Source organism: Giraffa tippelskirchi, chromosome 2 (assembly GCF_054371585.1).
Source record: "Giraffa tippelskirchi isolate mGirTip1 chromosome 2, T2T-mGirTip1v1.2.pri, whole genome shotgun sequence".
NCBI lineage: Eukaryota > Metazoa > Chordata > Mammalia > Artiodactyla > Giraffidae > Giraffa > Giraffa tippelskirchi.
In genome coordinates, this window is record NC_137276.1 from 93,578,263 (window position 1) to 93,597,261 (window position 18,999).

The following is an 18,999-nucleotide window of genomic DNA, read 5'->3' on the forward strand; positions in this document are numbered from 1 at the left end:
AGCAAACTAAGATGGACTGGAATGGGTGAATTTAACTCAGATGGCCATTATATCTACTAATGTGGGCAGGAATCCCTTAGAAGAAATGGAGTAGCCATCATAGTCAACAAAAGAGTCTGAAATGCAGTACTTGGATGCAATCTCAAAAAAGAGAGAATGATCTCTGTTCATTTCCAAGGCTGTGATTCAATATCACGATAATCCAAGTCTATGCCCCAACCAGTAATGCTGAAGAAGCTGAAGTTGAACTGTTCTATGAAGACCTACAAGACCTTCTAGAACTAACACCCAAAAATGATCTCCTTTTCATTATAGGGGACTGGAATGTAAAAGTAGGAAGTCAAGAAATACCTGGAGTAACGGGCAAATTTGGCCTTGGAGTACAGAATGAAGCAGGGAAAAGGCTAATAAGAGTTCTGCCAAGAGAACACACTGGTCATAGCAAACACCCTCTTCCAACAACACAAGAGAAGACTCTACACATGGACATCACCAGATGGTCAACACCGAAATTAGATTGATAATATCCTTTGCAGCCAAAGATGGAGAATCTCTATACAGTCAGCAAAAACAAGACTGGGAGCTGACTGTGGCTCAGATCATGACATCCTTATGGCCAAATTCAGACTGAAACTGAGGAAAGAGGGGAAAACCACCATTTAGGTGTGACCAAAATCAAATCCCTTATGATTATACAGTGGAAGTGAGAAATAGATTTAAGGGACTAGATTTGATAGACAGACTGACTGATGATCTATGGACAGTGGTTTGTGACATTGTACAGGAGATAGGGAGCAAGACCATCCCCAAGAAAAAGAAATGCAAAAAAGCAAAATGGCTGTTTGAGGAGGCCTTACAAATAGCTGTAGAAAGAAGAGAGGGGAAAGGCAAAGGAGAAAAGGAAAGATATACCCATTTGAACGCAGAGTTCCAAACAATAGCAAGGAGAGATGAGAAAGCCTTCCTCAGCAATCAATGCAAAGAAATAGAGGAAAACAATAGAATGGAAAAGACTAGAGATCTCTTCAAGCAAATTAGAGATACCAAGGGAATATTTCATGCAAAGATGGGCTCAATAAAGGACAGAAATGGTATGGACCTAACAGAAGCAGAAGATATTAAGAAGAGGTAGCAAGAATACACAGATGAACTGTACAAAAACGATCTTCATGACCCAGATAATCATGAAGGTGTGATCACTCACACTCACCTAGAGCCAGACATCCTGTAATGTGAAGTCAGGTGGGCCTTAGGAAGCATCACTACAAACAAAGCTAGTGGAGGTGATGGAATTCCAGTTGAGCTCTTTCAAATCCTCAAAGATGATGCTGTGAAAGTGCTGCACTCAATATGCCAGCAAATCTGGAAAACTCAGCAGTGGCCACAGGACTAGAAAAGGTCAGTTTTCATTCCAATCCCAAAGAAAGGCAAGACCAAAGAATGCTCCAACTACCGCACATTTGCACTCATCTCACATGCTAGTAAAGTAATGCTCAAAATTCTCCAAGCCAGGCTTCAGCAATATGTGAACCGTGAACTTCCAGATGTTCAAGCTGGTTTTAGAAAAGACAGAGGAACCAGAGATCAAATTGCCAACATCCGTTGGATCATCGAAAAAGCAAGAGAGCTCCAGAAAAACATCTATTTCTCCTTTATTGACTATGCCAAAGCCTTTGACTCTGTGGATCACAATAACCTGTGGAAAATTCTGAAAGAGATGGGCATACCAGACCACCTCACCTGCCTCTTAAGAAATCTGTATGCAGGTCAGGAAGCAACAGTTAGAATTGGACATGGAACAACAGACTGGTTCAAAATAGGAAAAGGAGTACGTCAAGGCTATATATTGTCACCCTGCTTTTTTAACTTATATACAGAGTACATCATGAGAAATGCTGGGCTGTATGAAGCACAAGCTGGAATCAAGATTGCTGGGAGAAATATCAATAACCTCAGATATGCAGATGGCACCACCCTTATGGCAGAAAGTGAAGAAGAACTAAAGAGCCTCTTGATGAAAGTGAAAGAGGAGAGTGAAAAAGTTGGCTTAAGGCTCAACATTCAGAAGACTAAGATCATGGCTTTCGGTCCCATCACTTCATGGCAAATAGATAGGGAAACAATGGAAACAGTGTCAGACTTTATTTTTCTGGGCTCCAAAATCACTGCAGATGGTGACTGCAGCCATGAAATTAAAAGATGCTTACTCCTTGGAAGGACAGCAACCAACCTAGACAGCATATTAAAAAGCAGAGACATTACTTTGCTAACAAAGGTCCATCTAGTCAAGGTTATAGTTTTTCCGGTGGTCATGTATGGATGTGAGAGTTGTATTATAAAGAAAGCTGAGCACTGAAGAATTGATGCTTTTGAACTGTGGTGTTGGAGAAGATTCTTGAGAGTCCCTTGGACTACAAGGAGATCCAACCAGTCCATCCTAAAGGAGATCATTCCTGGGTGTTCATTGGAAGCACTGATGTTGAAGCTGAAACTCCAATACTTTGGCCACCTGATGCGAAGAGCTGACTCATTTGAAAAGACCCTGATCCTGGGAAAGATTGAGGGCAGGAGGAGAAGGGGACGACAGAGGATGAGATGGTTGGATGGCATCACCGACACAATGGACATGGGTTTGGGTGGATTCTGGGAGTTGATGACGGACAGGGAGGCCTGGTGTGCTGTGGTTCATGGAGTCGCAAAGAGTCGGACATGACTCAGTGACTGAACTGAACTGATGGTGTTTAACTTCATCCCAAGAAAATGGTAGGCCCTGATGACATGCTTGTGCAATGATTAGATGACTATAAATGTGGTGGTAATTAGAAGGGACAAGGCAGATGAAGGGAAGGGTAGAACAGGAGTAATGGTTTTGACAATGTGGCCTTGAGGAAGGGAACTCAAGATCAATTCATGGAAGACTTCCAGGGCTGCCTTCCTATATTTTAGGGTAGAGAAAACTGGACTGAAGGTCCTGAGCAAGGTCGGAGGGGTGTGCCTTAGGATTCCAGGAGCCATGGCTGGGGGGCTTGTGTCCAGCGAGCATCCTGGTGAGATTCATGGGCACATGTGGAAGTCTCTTCAATATGACCAGTGTATACGAGCACCCAGAACATTTCCTTTTAAAGGTTTTCGAGTAACTCCATGAATATGGAGCTCATAGAATATAGATATCTGCTTTTGGACTGACGTTATTTTTGTTTAGTCACTAAGTTGTGTTCAGCTCTTTTATGACCCCATGGCCTATAGCCCACCAGACTCTTCTGCCCATGGGATTTTCCAGGTTCCCACTTCTTTCTCCAGAGGATCTTCCTGAACCAGGGATTGAACCTGGGTCTCCTCCATTGGCCGGCAGACTCTTTACCAATGAGCCGCCTAGGAGAGTTAAAAACACCAGTTTGAGCCTGAGAGACCCTGAGCTTTAGCATCATATCACCTCAGATTATGCACTTGGCCTCTCTGTACTTTGTAAATGGAGATATAAATCTAATAAAATTTTTCTGAGGTTAAAATGAAATAATGCATATAAAGCACAGCACAGTTCCAAGTACCTAGTTAGTGCTTAATAAAATAGATATATTAATAATGATTCCCATGACAAAATTTGTTAGAATGGGAAGTACTTCTAAGCCATAGTCCATTCGGTTTTATTTTAAGATCATTACAGGGGCTTTGCTGGTGGTCTAGTGGTTAAGAATCTGCCTTGCAATGCAGGGACATGGGTTCAATACCTGGTCAGGGAACCAGGATCCCACATGCTGTGGGGCAACAGAGCCCATGCTCCTAACTAAGACCCGACAGAGTCAAGTAAATATTTTTTAAAAGATCATTACAAAAACACAGAGAGGCTCTTTGAAGTCCTGTCCTTTGATTTACTTTGCTAACATGTTCTGGTCTCAGTTGGGTGGGACTGACACAGAGTTTCAAACCAGGGTGTTAACATGGTGACCAACCAGTGGCGAGGAAGAGATTTCCTGCAGGTGCTCTGGCCACCTGTGGTACCTGGTCTTGAAGATCAGTGAGCCCTTTATCTTTTCTATTTCCCTTTGGCAGTCCATCGTCTCAGTGTGCAGGACACCAGCCAGCTCCAGCCTGTAGATGTCACCCTTCTGCTGGCCAGGCATCACTGCTGACATCACACCCCCACACTGGTGCTGTGCTATCAGCAGCAATCTGTACATGCTTGCGTTCCACAACTTTTCTTGGCTGATTGAACCTGAGATATTGCCTTCATGTGCAAGATCAAGAGGATAGAAATTGGAGGGACTTGCCCGGTTGTCCAGTGGTTAAGACTCTGCATCTCCAATGCTGTGGGTTTGAATTCGACCCTCAATCAGGGAACGAATATCCCACACACCACGTGGCCAAAAAAACAAAAAACAACAACCAAAAAAGAGGATTCACACTGGAAATTTAAGGTGTGATACTGAGTGGGCTGTTGGAGCAGATAGGTATTGAGGGAAGTGGAGCAGGGACTCAGAGGTGTCATGCTTGGGATGAAATTAACTGCTTGGTTCTGGATCGTTCTCTTGGATGAGGCACCGACAAAGGGAAGAACTGTGGATCTGGGCTCCAGGTCCTTATCTCAGGCTAAAGGCAACATTTCCCAAAGTGAATGCTGGTCAGAAGGATGCTTTAGGAGGGCAAGCATTCCACAGTCCAATCAGTTTGAGAAACTCTCTTTCCTACATTTTCTTCCAGATGATTCCCAATGCATGTTCTGAAACTTTCTGGCCTTAGGTCATGGGTACAGGTGCTCCTGGGATCCTCTTGATACCTGAACTGTAAACAGTGGTGTGTGAAAGTGGCCTTGAAAAAGCTCACTATTAGGATCTCTTTCTAACCCTGACTTTAGTGATGTCACGTTGGTGGCTTCAAATCAGCCAAAGAGGGAGTAGTTAATGTCATGGGAGTCAGCAAATGCTACAAATTTGAACTCTTCCCCCCAGAACTGCTTGATAGCCATCCTCCTGTACACCACAGCCCAGAGACCTGCTCACCTTGGTCATGCCTTTGAGTACCCACATGGCTGACCATGACCCACGGGACTAAATAATCTGAATCAAGGGTGGTGTGATGATTCTTTGTTTCTGATGAATTGAACTCACCTGATCCACACTAATATGGTCTAGAATAGAGGTCACAAAATGGTCAACTGAGTCCTGAAGTCAGCCTGCTAATCCATTTGTGGGGGGAAGGGGGGGATGCAGTCCATACAGCAGTTGTTAAAACCTAGGAATTAGTTGCCAAAATTTAAAATCTGGTCTATTTCACATGAAAACCCAGGTTTCTGACTGTCTCAAGAGAGAAAATCAGAAGCTCTGGCAATCATGAGCAATACTGTTGCACTGAGATAGGGGCTGGGGCTGAGAGCCAGTCACCCCCATGGACTTGCACACATTTGTCTTTATACTGAAGGCCCCATCCAGATAACTGTGCTCCCTTTGCCTACCTTTACCTCTGTAGGCACATGAGTTTGGCTTATAACAACAAATCAGTCCTACTCTCCGTTCCTCCCACAGTCGGCTTGAGGTGCTTTACAATAAGGCAGGCCATGCTCCAGGGTGCAGAGGTGGGTAGGATCATCTTCCACTGGGGAAATCAAAGTGGCATTACTGATCTATAGCCCTGAAGCTCAGGGGGGAACTTTCTATCAGAGATCAGACTTCCATGATCTTGGGTATCGGAGGATAGATAGCATTCTAGGTAATAGGACCAGCAGGAGCAAAAGCATGGAGATAAGAATGTTCACATGTGCTTTGGGAATTCCAAGGCCTAGGATTTCTGCTAGGCAATTGGGTGATACAAGGGTGAAAGCGAAGACCAGGTCAGGTCACAGAGCCCTTTGGATTTGAGGTTTAATTCAGTTTAGCTTCATCAATGCTCTCTGAGCCCTTTCTAGCCCAGGTTCTCCACTAGAGCATGAACACAGGTCTGACTGAGGTGAAACCTCTATCCAGAACTTTTACCCACAGCGTAGTCATTTGTAAGTTGGTTTTTGTCGGTGTGTGTGTTTGCCATGGACCCTCATCAGGTTTACCTAATGTAAAGCCCTTTATTCGAACCTGATAAACCAGAACATTTTCAGTTTTAAAAAAATCTCTTGTTTGACCTGAGGGACAAGGAAAGCCCTGGAGCTCCAGTGGATTTCCATATGAGAGGTAAGTTCCTAGAAGTCTCTGTAGCCTGTCTGCCCGGGAGGGCACTGCCCAGTGGAGCTTCAATCTCACGTGGACACAGAGTCAGAGAGGGAGGCCAGGAGCAGGCCATTGTGGAGGCTGAGGGGTGAGGGGATGTGTTTGAAAGAGATGAGAGGAAATAGGCAGGAAAGAAAATGAAGGGTCCATTTATCAGATAGCAAGAACATGGGCCCGATTGTTTCAGGAACAAAGGAATGATGAGAACTGTCAAGGGCCCTCTATGTATAGGGCTCCAGAGATGCCCAAGGATAGGGTGTGTGTGTGTGTGTGTGTGTGTGTGTGTGTGCTTGTGTATATGTGTATTTGTGTGTGTATTATATCCATATCCAGATGAAGATGGAAGGATCCCCCAAACAGACAAAATCTTCTCAGGCTTCTTGCTGCCTCTCTGAGACATAAAACTAAAAATATAGTTCATTGTGATAAACGTGCTGTCTTCACATAGAACAGAAGAGCTCCTCTTAGGGTGTGAATAGCCTGTATTTGGGGGATCATCATAGATGGGGAGATGTGAGCAGGGGTAGGAAAGGAAAGGGTGGCAAGGGTAGGTAGATGGCATATGGCTGGAGGAGGGTAGCCAGAGCTGCTTTAAAAAAAGTGTCTATTCATACAGATGGCTAACAAACACATGAAAAGATTTTCAACATCACTCATTATCAGAGAATGCAAATCAAAACCACAGTGAGGTACCATCTCATGCTGGTCAGAATGGCTGCTATCCAAAAGTCTACAAACAATAAATGCTGGAGAGGGTGTGGAGAAAAGGGAACCCTCTTACACTGTTGGTGGGAATGCAAACTAGTACAGCCACTATGGAGAACAGTGTGGAGATTCCATAAAAAACTGGAAATAGAACTGCCATATGACCCAGCAATCCCACTGCTGGGCATACACACTAAGGAAACCAGAATTGAAAGAGACACGTGTACCCCAAGTTCATTGCAGCACTGTTTATAATAGCCAGGACATGGAAGCAACCCACATGTTCATCAGCAGACGAATGGATAAGGAAGCTGTGGTACATATACACAATGGAATATTACTCAGCCATTAAAAAGAATACATTTGAATCAGTTCTAATGAGGTGGATGAAACTGGAGCCTATTATATAGAGTGAAGTAAGTCAGAAAGAAAAATGCCAATACAGTATACTAACGCATATATATGGAATTTAGAAAGATGGTAACAATAACCCTATATGTGAGACAGCAAAAGAGTCACAGATGTATAGAACAGTCTTTTGGACTCTGTGGGAGAAGGTGAGGGTGGGATGATTTGAGAGAATAGCATTGAAACATGTTATTATCATATGTGAAACAGATCGCCAGTCCAGGTTCAAGGCATGAGACAGGGTGCCAGGGCTGGTGCACTGGGATGACTCAGAGGGATACGATTGGGAACACATGTACACCCATGGCTGATTCATGTCAATGTATGGCAAAAAACACTACAATATTGTAAATTAGCCTCCAATTAAAATAAATAAATTAAAAAAAGTGTCTATTGGTGATGTTTGCTGTGTTGCATGGAATGCGAATCCCCTCCATGACCTCAAAACTTCCAAGAAAACTGACTTTTCCTTCCTTCTCTCTGGAAGCAAAAGGTAAGACTTAACCTGTGGGTGGGCCCAATATAAATTAGGAGGGAGCGGCAGCTGTACCCGTGACTCACATGAAAGTCCTCTGGCTGTCTCCCGGGTTTGGATGGAAAGACAGCCCATCTTCAGGTTTCAAGAACAATGTGGCCCTGACCGGCACCTGGGTGTTAGGGAAGGTCAGCGGGAATGGAAGAGCAGGAAGCTATGGGCTGGGGGAGAGAGAGAGGGAGAGTGCCGGGCTCAGCCCCGCCTGCCCTCTTCATTGCTCCCGGCTCCCCTGGGCCCCATCTTCATCTGAATTAAGATCACACACATAGAGCTCCAGCGCTTTGGAGGTGCTCAGTAACTACCTTAGCACCGCCTTTGGATTGGTCTCCAGTAACAGCGCTGCCCAATTCCACTCTGGGGGTAACAGGGTGCCCTGACGGAGCCCAGATAGGGGCCAGTTTGCCATGTCACCATCCCTCAGGTCATCCCAAGTTCCTCTCTCCCCCAGGCATGGATTTAGGACAGAGCCCCAGAGACTACTGACCCAGTCAAAGCTGTTCTTAGCATCTCACCTCATCAGAGAGTCTCGAGAATAAAAAGCTCTTCGAGGTCACCTTTACTGTGAAATTCGAAAATCATATTTATTCACCAATTCACAGAAAGTGTCATAATGACCACCAACATGAATCAGTTTGTAGGCATTTACAAGCCAAGGCTGAAAATAAATATCTGTCTGTGTTGAATAGGCATTTAACAAATTACTTGGAAACAGCAAGAATCTGAATTGTTAGAAATTTAAAGTTTGTGATTCACACACGGGTAAGATCACAGTCATGGGAAGGAGCCCAACAGATTCCTATGATGGTTCTTATTTCTTCTTCTATCTTTATATACATACAACTTCTTGGTGCCCCTCACTCTGTGTCAGCCTGGAGTGGATCTGACAGCTCAGTTAGGCGGGGGAGGGGAGCTGAGAGAGGGTGAGGGGAGGCGAAAGGGCATTTTCCTCTGTGACTGGGCAATCTCGTTCAATGAGCAAGATGACAGCATGATCTCCTGAAATTAGATTCAGTATTCTATAAATGCATCCTTCTAATGAGATACTCCAGAGTTTGCCTTGTGTCACACTTGTACACACACAATAGTATATTTAGTAAATAAACCCATTTTCTAAATTGAAGGAATTCACTCTGAGACAGCTGGAAGATCTCATAAGTCTGACATGTGTCAGGTACACACTGGCCCAGCCATGGAGCTGCAGATGGCCACGGCGAGAGGCACTTTGGCCACACTGGCAGAAACTGTCCAGACAGTAATGGCGATCAAAGGTGATTCTAGAGAATGATGCTGCTGGCCCTTCCTCTGTCTACAGTGTCAACACCACAGAGGTTCTGAGGAGAGAAAGCTCACAGGACATTTTCCCCACACACTGTGGTTGGGCAGATTGGAATAAACAGTCATCCAAGGCTTCTAAATGCTGGCTGGTGGCAGCTCCGGATAAGGCAGAAGAAATCTCTAGACCTTTCAGATCAGCTGAGCCCAGAACCTTTTCATTTAGCTCCAGAACTGAAGTTGGCAAAATTCAACAGCATTTCATTGAGTATTTAGGAAATGGCAGAGACCACAGGAAGAGAGCCCCTAGCCCCGTTCCCTGTAGAAATATCTTGCTGGGAGTTATGCTGATGTGGCTTTAGTGGTACTGACTCACTTACTGTAACATTCTGTCACTGATCACTACCAGAGAGCCTGACCCAAGACCTGCAGCTGGCTGACAGGATGCTGAATCTGAATCTGTGAATCCCCAAAAGCTTCTCTTCAGCCAGCTGTGATAATCTACAAGGGGGATATGGCTGACCTGCTTCTTTGCAACTCATTTAACTTGGGTGTGTTGATTCTAGGGCTTCCCAGGTGACTGAGTGGTAAAGAATCCGCCTGCCAAGCAGGAGATGCAGGTTCCATCCCTGGGTTGGGAAGATCCCCTGGAGAAGGAAATGGCAACTCACTCCAGTGTTCCTGTCTGAGAAATCCCATGGACAGAAGAGCCCAGCAGGCTACAGTCCATGGGTTCGCAAAGAGTCAGACATGACTTAGTGACTAAGCAACAGCAGCAGCTGCATTGCAGCTGCTACTGTGTATTTGCAGAAGCAGAGAACCAACCATGAGTCTCAGCGACAGGTTCCAGCCCCCATGCAGAAAAGGGGGTGAAAAGGAGGAGGCGGCATCAACGCTAGGAAAGGGTTAATAGCTCTTTGATGCGGGGCTCCGCCTATGCCTGAGGGAGGGGGCGGGGTCACAGATGTGAATGTACTGCGCACATCCACCTCAACCACTGACATCTTCATTCTACATCTCACATCTCACTTATTTCTTCATTTTATATATATGTGTGTGTGTGTGTGTGTGTGTGTATATATATATGACACATATTTAGCTGTCCTTAGCTACTTGTCTGAAAATTTATATTTAATATATTAATTTTCCAAACATATGTCCCAACAAATCATTCTGATGCTTACCTTACTGACATTATACCATCCATACCAATATAACATATCCAATCTACTACCTACAGATGTCTTTGAAAACAACTTATTTCTGCACATAGTTTCTTTTCTAAACTCATCAACTGTTTTTCTTCAATCTCCTATCAAGCCTGTCCAGTAGAGACCACCATCAGCCCCTTTTGGAAGCCACTGAGGTCAGGCTGGAAGCAGTCAAGTGGATTGATCCATAATAACTAGTTCATCTAGAACTGAAATCAACTTCAAATGTCTCAGAGTTTGGAAGCAATTGATTTGTTTGCGTCAGCAGTCACATGACCAGACTCACCCATACTTGGCTGAACCTTGGAAACTACAGTTCTCAATCTAGAGCAATCCTCTGGCTTCCCCAGGGAGCTACGTCCCTCTTACTGTCACTCCTACTCAGCCTCACCTGTTCCCTCTCCCAATTCTTGAGTCACCTTTCCCCTCAATCTCTTCTCTTGTTTTTTGAGTAGTCAGTCCTGGGTAGCAAGTCTGGCTTCCTGATCTCCTAAATGCTTCTGCTTTATTTCCAGCATTTGAAATTAGTGAAAATGGGCACGACCTCTCCCGAATCCCACATGTCAGTGCCTCCTCTGCAGCCATGTAAGGGAGTTGGGGGTGGGGGTGGGGCTCCTGATCCTTGCGTTCCATATCCACCAGGATGGATGTACTTTTATCTCCTAGGAGGCTGTGCGCAGTACATTCACATCTGTGACCCCGCCCCCTCCCTCAGGCATAGGCGGAGCCCCGCATCAAAGAGCTTATTAACCCTTTCCCAGGGTTGATGCCTCCTCCTCCTTTTCACCCCCTTTTCTGCATGGGGGCTGGAACCTGTCGCTGAGACTCATGGTTGGTTTTCTGCTTCTGCAAATACACACGACCTGTCAACTCATTTCTCTGATAGTTCTTCCCATTGGGGAAAAAGAACCCTCCAATTTGTGTGTGTGCGCGCATATGCACGCATGTGTGTGTCCCATTTCTGCTCTGAAATGCTCAGGAAAAAAAAGGTCTTGGCAACCGAGATGCATTTTTGTTTCAAGATAAAAGCAAACAGACATTAGAGCTGACATGTTTCTCTTGCCTGTGATTAATACACACCGTCTGCCTTTCAGCTCTTCTCATGTCTGTTGCCCTCTTTTCATTATTCTATAGGGAACTGAGCTTCATCTTGATGAATCTCCTCTGCAGTGAATCTGATAAAAGGGCCTGAAGAGCAGCACAGGCATTAACAGAGTATGACTTTCTCTCCTTGGTCAGGATGCTGCCCATGACCTTTGGGGCAAAGCCAGTTGACTCATCAATGCCCACCTACCATTGCTCCTTGCCGAGGGGCTCCTGTTACGGGTTATAGGTGGGAGGGGATCCCTTTCCAAAAAACCCCACTCTCTTCTTTTTCCACTGGGGCAGCAGGAGTGCTCCCCTTCCTCTACTGCACTTCTGTTCTCCTCCACCTGAATTTATAAAGGACCTGAACTTGTATATGGAGAGAAAAGATTGAGCCATCTTCCTCCATTGGAACATCTTAATTTTTCAAACCCCATGAATTCATGGAGGTTAAGTGATTATTGCTATTCCACTTACTTGAGCATTTATAGAGCACATGCTGTGGCCAAGGTGCCTTGCTAGACACCCAGGGTGTTGCAATAGATAAATTTCTCTTCTTGCTTTGAGGAGGGGGCCTGGGGCAGCAGAGGAGGCCAGAGTCAGGCAGCCGTACTAGCCTTACACAAGCATGTTTTCTAGTGTCCTAGTCACCCTATCTGGTGCCTGGGAAATGAGGGCTGTGGTTCCTTTTCACTCAACAGAAAGTTTTCATGGAGTGGGCCCCTGATTCTGGAGATGTGGCACCTCAGTGGTCCAGAGGTACCAGCTCCCCCCTGCTCCTCAAGATGGGGGGAACTGCTGGTATTGGGACATGATTTTCTCTAGTGCTTCTGGCTAATGTAAATGGCTGTTATGTCCTGCCCAGTGCCACACTGTGTGTGTCCCACCTGTATCCAGGGCTTCAATGAACACTCCCGTTATTCACTCACTCTACCTGATGTCGTGGCCGGATCTGAGTCCTCACCCTCAGTTCACGGTGTGTCCCTGTCCTGCCTGCCAACAAGAACAAAACCCACCTGCTCCTGGAACTGCTGAAGGCCTCTCCATCCTCTTTCTGCCACCCCCACGGGAGCTTCTGTCCCACGGGAGCCTTTGTAATAAGTGACTAACCTCAGGGAAACATATAACGTTGCCTTAAGGTCATCGGCGAGAAATGTTTCATGAGAGAACTCACAAAGAGAGGCCGGCTGTGAACAGAGGCTCTCCTGAATCTAAGCGACATGAAGGAATGCTTTACCTTCCCCTCTTGGGTCTGGCTGGTTCTCCCCTCTCTCTCCCCCCCAGCACACAACTGGCCAGCCCCATTTGTCCTTGTTAGTACATTCTAATCTATGAGAGATGAGTTGTTCCCGATAGGATCTCTGTGGTCTTAGGAAACTGGACATTTAATTAGAAGATCTTTTCCAAGCTGGATTGGGGAAACGGAGGTGTCCTGCGGAGGGGGGTGGTGGCATTTGGGAGGTATCAGCAAGGAGATGGCTGAGAGGACCAGGAATGAGTCCGATCAGGAGCGGATGGGGGTTCGTAGGAGTTAAACAGTAGATGCTGGATCTCTGAGGTCATGTATCAAGGCTCCTTCCCAGCCCGTTTCTCCTCTGTGCTTCCGCCCCAAGGCCCAGCACCCCATTCTCTGATTCCCAAAAATCCATACATGAAGACAGATTCAGTACCCCAGAGCTAGGTGTAAATGACTAATAGGGCACCAACTAGTTCCTTCCAAAGGTTTGTGGACCTTCACAGTTAAAGCCTAAATCAAGAAGCTAAATCAATAAAAGGTGGACTTCAGGGATCCACTTGATGGGGGAAAAGGGCATTGGAGGAGCCTGAAATCTTTGCAGGTCTTAGAAATTCGAGGGCCAAAACATTGTCTGTGCGGAAGGCTGTAGGTTTGTTTTGGGGTTTTGTTTTCTACTTTCAGTAGCATCCAGAGTGAGTTACTGCCCTTCCAAAAAAAAGCCATTCATTCCCCATCCAATTTAGTGGCTGCATGTGACATCGCATGCCCCCATCTCATTACAAATGGAGCCATGCTACAATCACCTGGCTGTGTCCTTAACTGACCCGGCTCCACTCTTGCCAGGCCCTGGGCCACTCCACCAGCGTACTGCAGTTTAATTGTTTCCCCTTAAAATACAGACGTGGAGGAGGCCACTCAGGTTATAGGACCCTGGAAGGTGGCCTCCCTAGGGCTGGGTGGCCTCACTGCAGCTTCTCCTGGGCTTTCTCCAGGATGAGTGGGGCCAGACCAGCAGGGAGTGGTTTGTGCCCTAGGGGAGGAGCGGAACTGGGACTAGGACCAGGGTTTTCTGAAACCACTGACTCAGAGAGAATGGATTAGAGCCTGGAGGGCCCAGGAGAGAGGTGGGGCAGTCTACTTCAGCATTCTCATCAGTACACATTTTCTTTTTACATCTTGTTAATAAACATTGGCTCCCAATGCCAGCTTTAATCCTTCTTCTCATCCTCTGGATCAGTGGTTCTGAAACCTTAGCGTGCATCAGAATCAGAGAGCTCCTTAAAGCATAGGCGCCAGACACCATCCGTTTCTGGTTCAGCAGGTCTTAGCTGGGGCCCAGGAATCTGTATTTCTCATTCAATCCCAGGTGATGCTACTGCCTTGGCCTAAGGACACCTTGAGAGCCTGGATTCCATAGGATGGGGTATGAACCCACAGTAGGTCCTCCCAACTCAGCCATTTTTTCCTTCTTCAGCTCTAACCTGGGACCTCCAAGCCCCAGGCTGTTCCATGGCTGTAGATCTAGGCTCATGCTGGCTCCTGGACCTGGGTTACCCTTCCTAACTTCCAATGTCTGGCTGCCTGCTGTTTCTACATAAGAACTTCCTTTGGCTGGTTTCACTGAATCTCAGCCCTTGGCCATGCTATTTCTGCCCTGTAGGCAGGGTGACTGGCTTCCATTTACTGGTGAGCTGAATCAGCCTGGAGTGGAATTAAGAAACATGTAGTATAGGACTGCCTACATACCTAGAAAGTTCTCCACTTGGCCTCAGCAATGTGTGGCAGGGTTCCCACCTACCATCTGACATAGTTGGAGAACTGCCAAAGCAAGGTATCCCCCTCTCCCAATCCCAACTTCTGCCCCACCATCCTGATTGCTTGTGGATAGCCTCCAACAGGACAGAGGACACATCCCAGCAGCTCGAAAGATCCTCACGGGTAGGGCCACCACTCATCCATCCTCCCTTCCCCATTCCTGGCACAGGGCCTGGCACACCACAGGGGCTGAGCAAGGGTTTGCTGAATTACATTGAACAGAGCTGCAAACACAGAATCCCATCTGTTCACTCATGGCATACAGGGGGTGTCTGATTGCTTTCTGGGGCGCTCGTGATGGTAACATCTTCTGTCTCTTTTCATCTCCCTGGAAGAGTCAAGTTTGGCTTCTAACCCACTTCTTACCAAGCCAACTCTTCTTTCGGGTTGGCGCCCCAAGGAAAACTAGAGCAAGATCTATAAAGCAGGTACAGAATAAATTTATAAAGTAAAGCAAATAAGGGCAGGGAAATGAAGGTGCTGGAGTAGACTTCAAAACTTTCATTACTCATTGCCTTTGCCTACAGCTGGACAACAGAAAGTGGTTACATGAAAATTAAATGGTGCCCAGGGCTTTGGCTTCTCAGCCTCGATAAATGTCTGATGCCAATGGAGAATGCTATAGCATCCGCAGCCTGCCAGGGTGCATCACAGGAGGCTTGGGGGTCCCCTAAAGGCCTCAGGATGGTCTTCCCTGAAAAGCATCTACATTGCATTGGTACAGTTTTCTCAAAGGATTAGACCCGCTCTTTTTTTTTTAATTAAAACTGATTTGGTTAATTCAAATAGGGGGATGGTTAAGAAGGAAGCTCTCCTGTTCTCCTTTTCTTCCTTTGGCTAATGTTGACTCATACAGCCGAGAAGACTGCTAATTTTTAAGTGTGCCTGGCTGGGCTTTCTACTGATTATGCTGTATTGATTTAAACAGTCACAAGTCTTTAAGATCATTTTTATAGCAATGGCATGAGCAGGGCTGAATGGAAATCAGTCTGAGATAATGAACATTCCTGCTTAGAAATCATTATGGGCTGAGTTGCTGGGAAAAGGCCCTGCACCTGGGAGTCAGCACTTAGCTCAGTGGCTTTGCGCTCAGTAGTCAGCGGGTTCCTGGATCCCACGCTTTTGGCTCTTGACAAATGCTCGCCTGAGCTTGAGTCAATTCAACAAGTAACAAGTTAGTTTTTGGTTTTGGTTTTTGTTTGCCCTCTGGAACATGGATTTTAAAAACAGTTTAGTTAAGGACTGTGCATTGTTTGCTATTCGTTTTGGAGGCAAAGACCCCTGAGTAATTTATGGGAGGGCCTAAGATATCTGCTTTCTCTTGGCAAATGAAAGGCTGGAAGGCTGCTTTCCATACACACACGGTTGAGGTGTGCAAATTGTGGCCCCAGGGCTGAATCTGGCCAGCTGCTAGTTTTTGTAAGGCCCATGGACTCAGAAAGTTATTTCTGTTTTTAAAAACCAGAAAATAAAAGTCAAACAAGTAATACATTTTTTGTGACATCTGACAATAATATGAATTCTAACGGCCTGATTTTTTTAGTGTTCATAAATAAAGTTGTTTTTCTTTTTTGGAATATAGCCATATTCATCCATTTAAGTATATTGTCTGTGGCTGGTTCATGCTACCATGGCAGGGTAGAATACTTGCGACAGAGACCTTATGGCCTGAAAAATCCAAAATATCTACCAACTGGATCCTTCCAGGTGAAGTTTGCCGATCCTGCCATACATATAAGAACAGGATACATTACTTCCCTTCCTGTTGTCCATCTCCCTGCAGGGTCCAGATCTGCAAGGCCACAGCCCTTACTACAAGCAGGGCTGTGTGGGCTAAGCCCTGTTTGATAGAATGATTGTATATATTTAAGACAGAGGTGGTGAAAGCAGAACCCACTGAAATTACATTTTTGGTAACTAAATGAACTGAGGCATCGATCAGATTTATAGCACTTGATTAAACCTACTAGAGTGTACTTAGTATTATTTAAAACAGGTGGCCAACTAGTTGATTGCTTTACTTCACTAGGGCAACTCATTCTGTACCAGCCTTTCCCATCAATCTCCTCCTTCTCTTCTTCCTTGTCACCTGAGGTTTCAGCCCATGTGTTTCCAACCTCCAGAGAGCAGGCAGGATCTGGTCATCTGCTTGGCAAGACAAGCAATGGTCTGTCCTGTGGACAAACTGGTCAGCTATTCCTCCCTGTCCAGATGGACATCTGCTGCTGCTGCTGTCTGGGTAAGAGGCCACAGGGTATCCGGCCATCTGGGAGTTTGGGTTCCCAGATGCCAGCAGATGGAGACTGGAAACTGCTGGGCTGATGAATGGCATTTTCCACCTGTGGCTAGAATCCTTGGGAGATGGCAAGTTATGTTACTCACTGCTCACCTGGATACTTCCTGAAGCTTCTGCTGCTGCTGCTAAGTCGCTTCAGTCGTGTCCAGCTTCTGCTACTTTTATATAATTGCCCCTTCTTGTTCTCACCTGTGGTGCTGAGTTTGGCACTGGGAACTCTATAAATGCCCACAGACTCAGCAGCAGCATCTCAAGTGCCTCGTCCTCAGGGCTGGCAATGCAGGCTGATCTCCTACAGTGGGAGTAGACAGAAAGGGCTCTGACTTGACCCCACTGTTTCCCTACATATGAGTCCTGTCACAAGTGAATCAACTGCGCTGCCCTGGCCAAGTGCCACTTTCACCTGCTCCCTTCCCTCCAAAAGCCCCCAAACGTATAATGGTTTCATGTGCTCCAAACAGCTCACTCAGCCGTAAATAAGTGATGTAGCCATTGGAGGCAGTGGAGGGCATGGAGACCACCTTCCCCACCCCAGCCAAACCGAAAGACCTAGCAGAAGAAAGCACTCTCCTCAACACCAGACTTAAATATTTTAAATAAAAATCCAATTCCAAAAGAATTGGCTTTAAACATATCCATACAGTATTCATTTTACTGTCATAATTTTGCAAGAATTCTGTTAGCTCCTGAAGGCCCAACTAAAGGATCTCTTTATTTAACTAAGGGGATTGTAAGGAGTAAAAACCCGAGATTTTCTTCTAGTAGATGCATAGACCCAGCCTGATAGAAAAGGGCTATTGGGGAAATTCACAGAGGCATCTATTTCCATTCAATGAACAGAAAATCCCAAACTTCTGCCAGAGCTTCTTCTGTGAAAGGAAAAATGAGAGCATAGGTTGAGTTTGTGAATGAGTCCCTCTTCTTCCTGTGACTCCTCCCTCTCCCTCTGCATTTGTCTCTTACATGATTTCTATGCCTATTTCTCTTCTGCAACTATCAAGTCCTCTAAGGGTAGGAGGGGTTTATTGTCTGCTTTCTCCCTTTTCCACAGCTGCTGGTAGAGTGCTTAGCACACAGCAGATTCCCAGCAATGCCTCTTAGCTCATGAACACAAATAAGTAGAATCAGAGTGGCAGGCCCTAGGCAGGCGGTGGGTGGTGGGGAGTCCCATCTAGTTGATGCGTCAGAAAAACTCTGAGCAAGATGCTGAATCTCTGAAGCTCAGTTTACTCAACATGAAAATGGGTCTAATAATAGATGTCCCCACTACCACATGGGATTACTGGAGGCTCAAAGGAGAGAACAGATGCAAAAAGACACTCTAGGCGATGGGGAAAGCTGCCTAAGGTGGTTTCCTCAAATCAGAAGGTTTCTTCGAATCAGAAAGACCTGTCATGGATCCTCACTGGGTGGAGGTCAGACTAAAGGACACTGATGGTGGTCCCCCTTCATAAGTTCTCTCTGAGTTGGTAACACAGCAAAGTAGAGTGAATAGATTCTGAACCTTTCTTTTGAACCTGAATGCCCTGTGCCTATGGACCAGGTCCATTGCTGTGCCAAGGCAATATGAGACAGTTAGGGGATGGGTGTGGGGACAGTTCGGGGACAGATCATACATACTAAGGACAAAAAAGCCCAAGACATTTGAAACAGACATTCGCAGAGCCTCGTGGAAGTCCTATAACAGCTCTAGTTCTTGCCTGCTATCTTCTTGGCCACAAAAGATCACAGACCAGTTACTATAGCAACAACTCTCCTCCAAAAGTGTCCACATTAAGATGCAGATGGAAAAGATTTTCTTATTAAAAAAAGAAGAAAGAAAGAAACTAGGTTTTTGGATATATCTGCCATCTACCTAAAGCGCTGGTCCTTTTCTGTGAAGAAAAAAGAAGCTGTTATTATGGCAAACATACTTCTAATTTCTAGCAGTTTAATCTCCAAACTCTTGTTTTAGACTTGACGCAGTCCATGCTTGTTTCAATACATCCAAGAGGAATGTATCTTCTCAAGAGGCAGAACTGTGAACTAGGGGATGAGGGACCCTAAGACTAGACAGTGAGAGCCTTGTCCACTTCAGGGCCACCTTCTGGCCTGGGCGGGTCCAGCCACCCTTGTCACCCAGCTCTGTGTCCATCATGCAGCCCAGCTGTACCATCTCCTCAGCCCTTCCTTCTGCTCCCCAGCTGTAAGCTTGTCTCAGTTGCTGCCAGGGGCAGTAGCTGTGTAGAATGCTTTCTGGT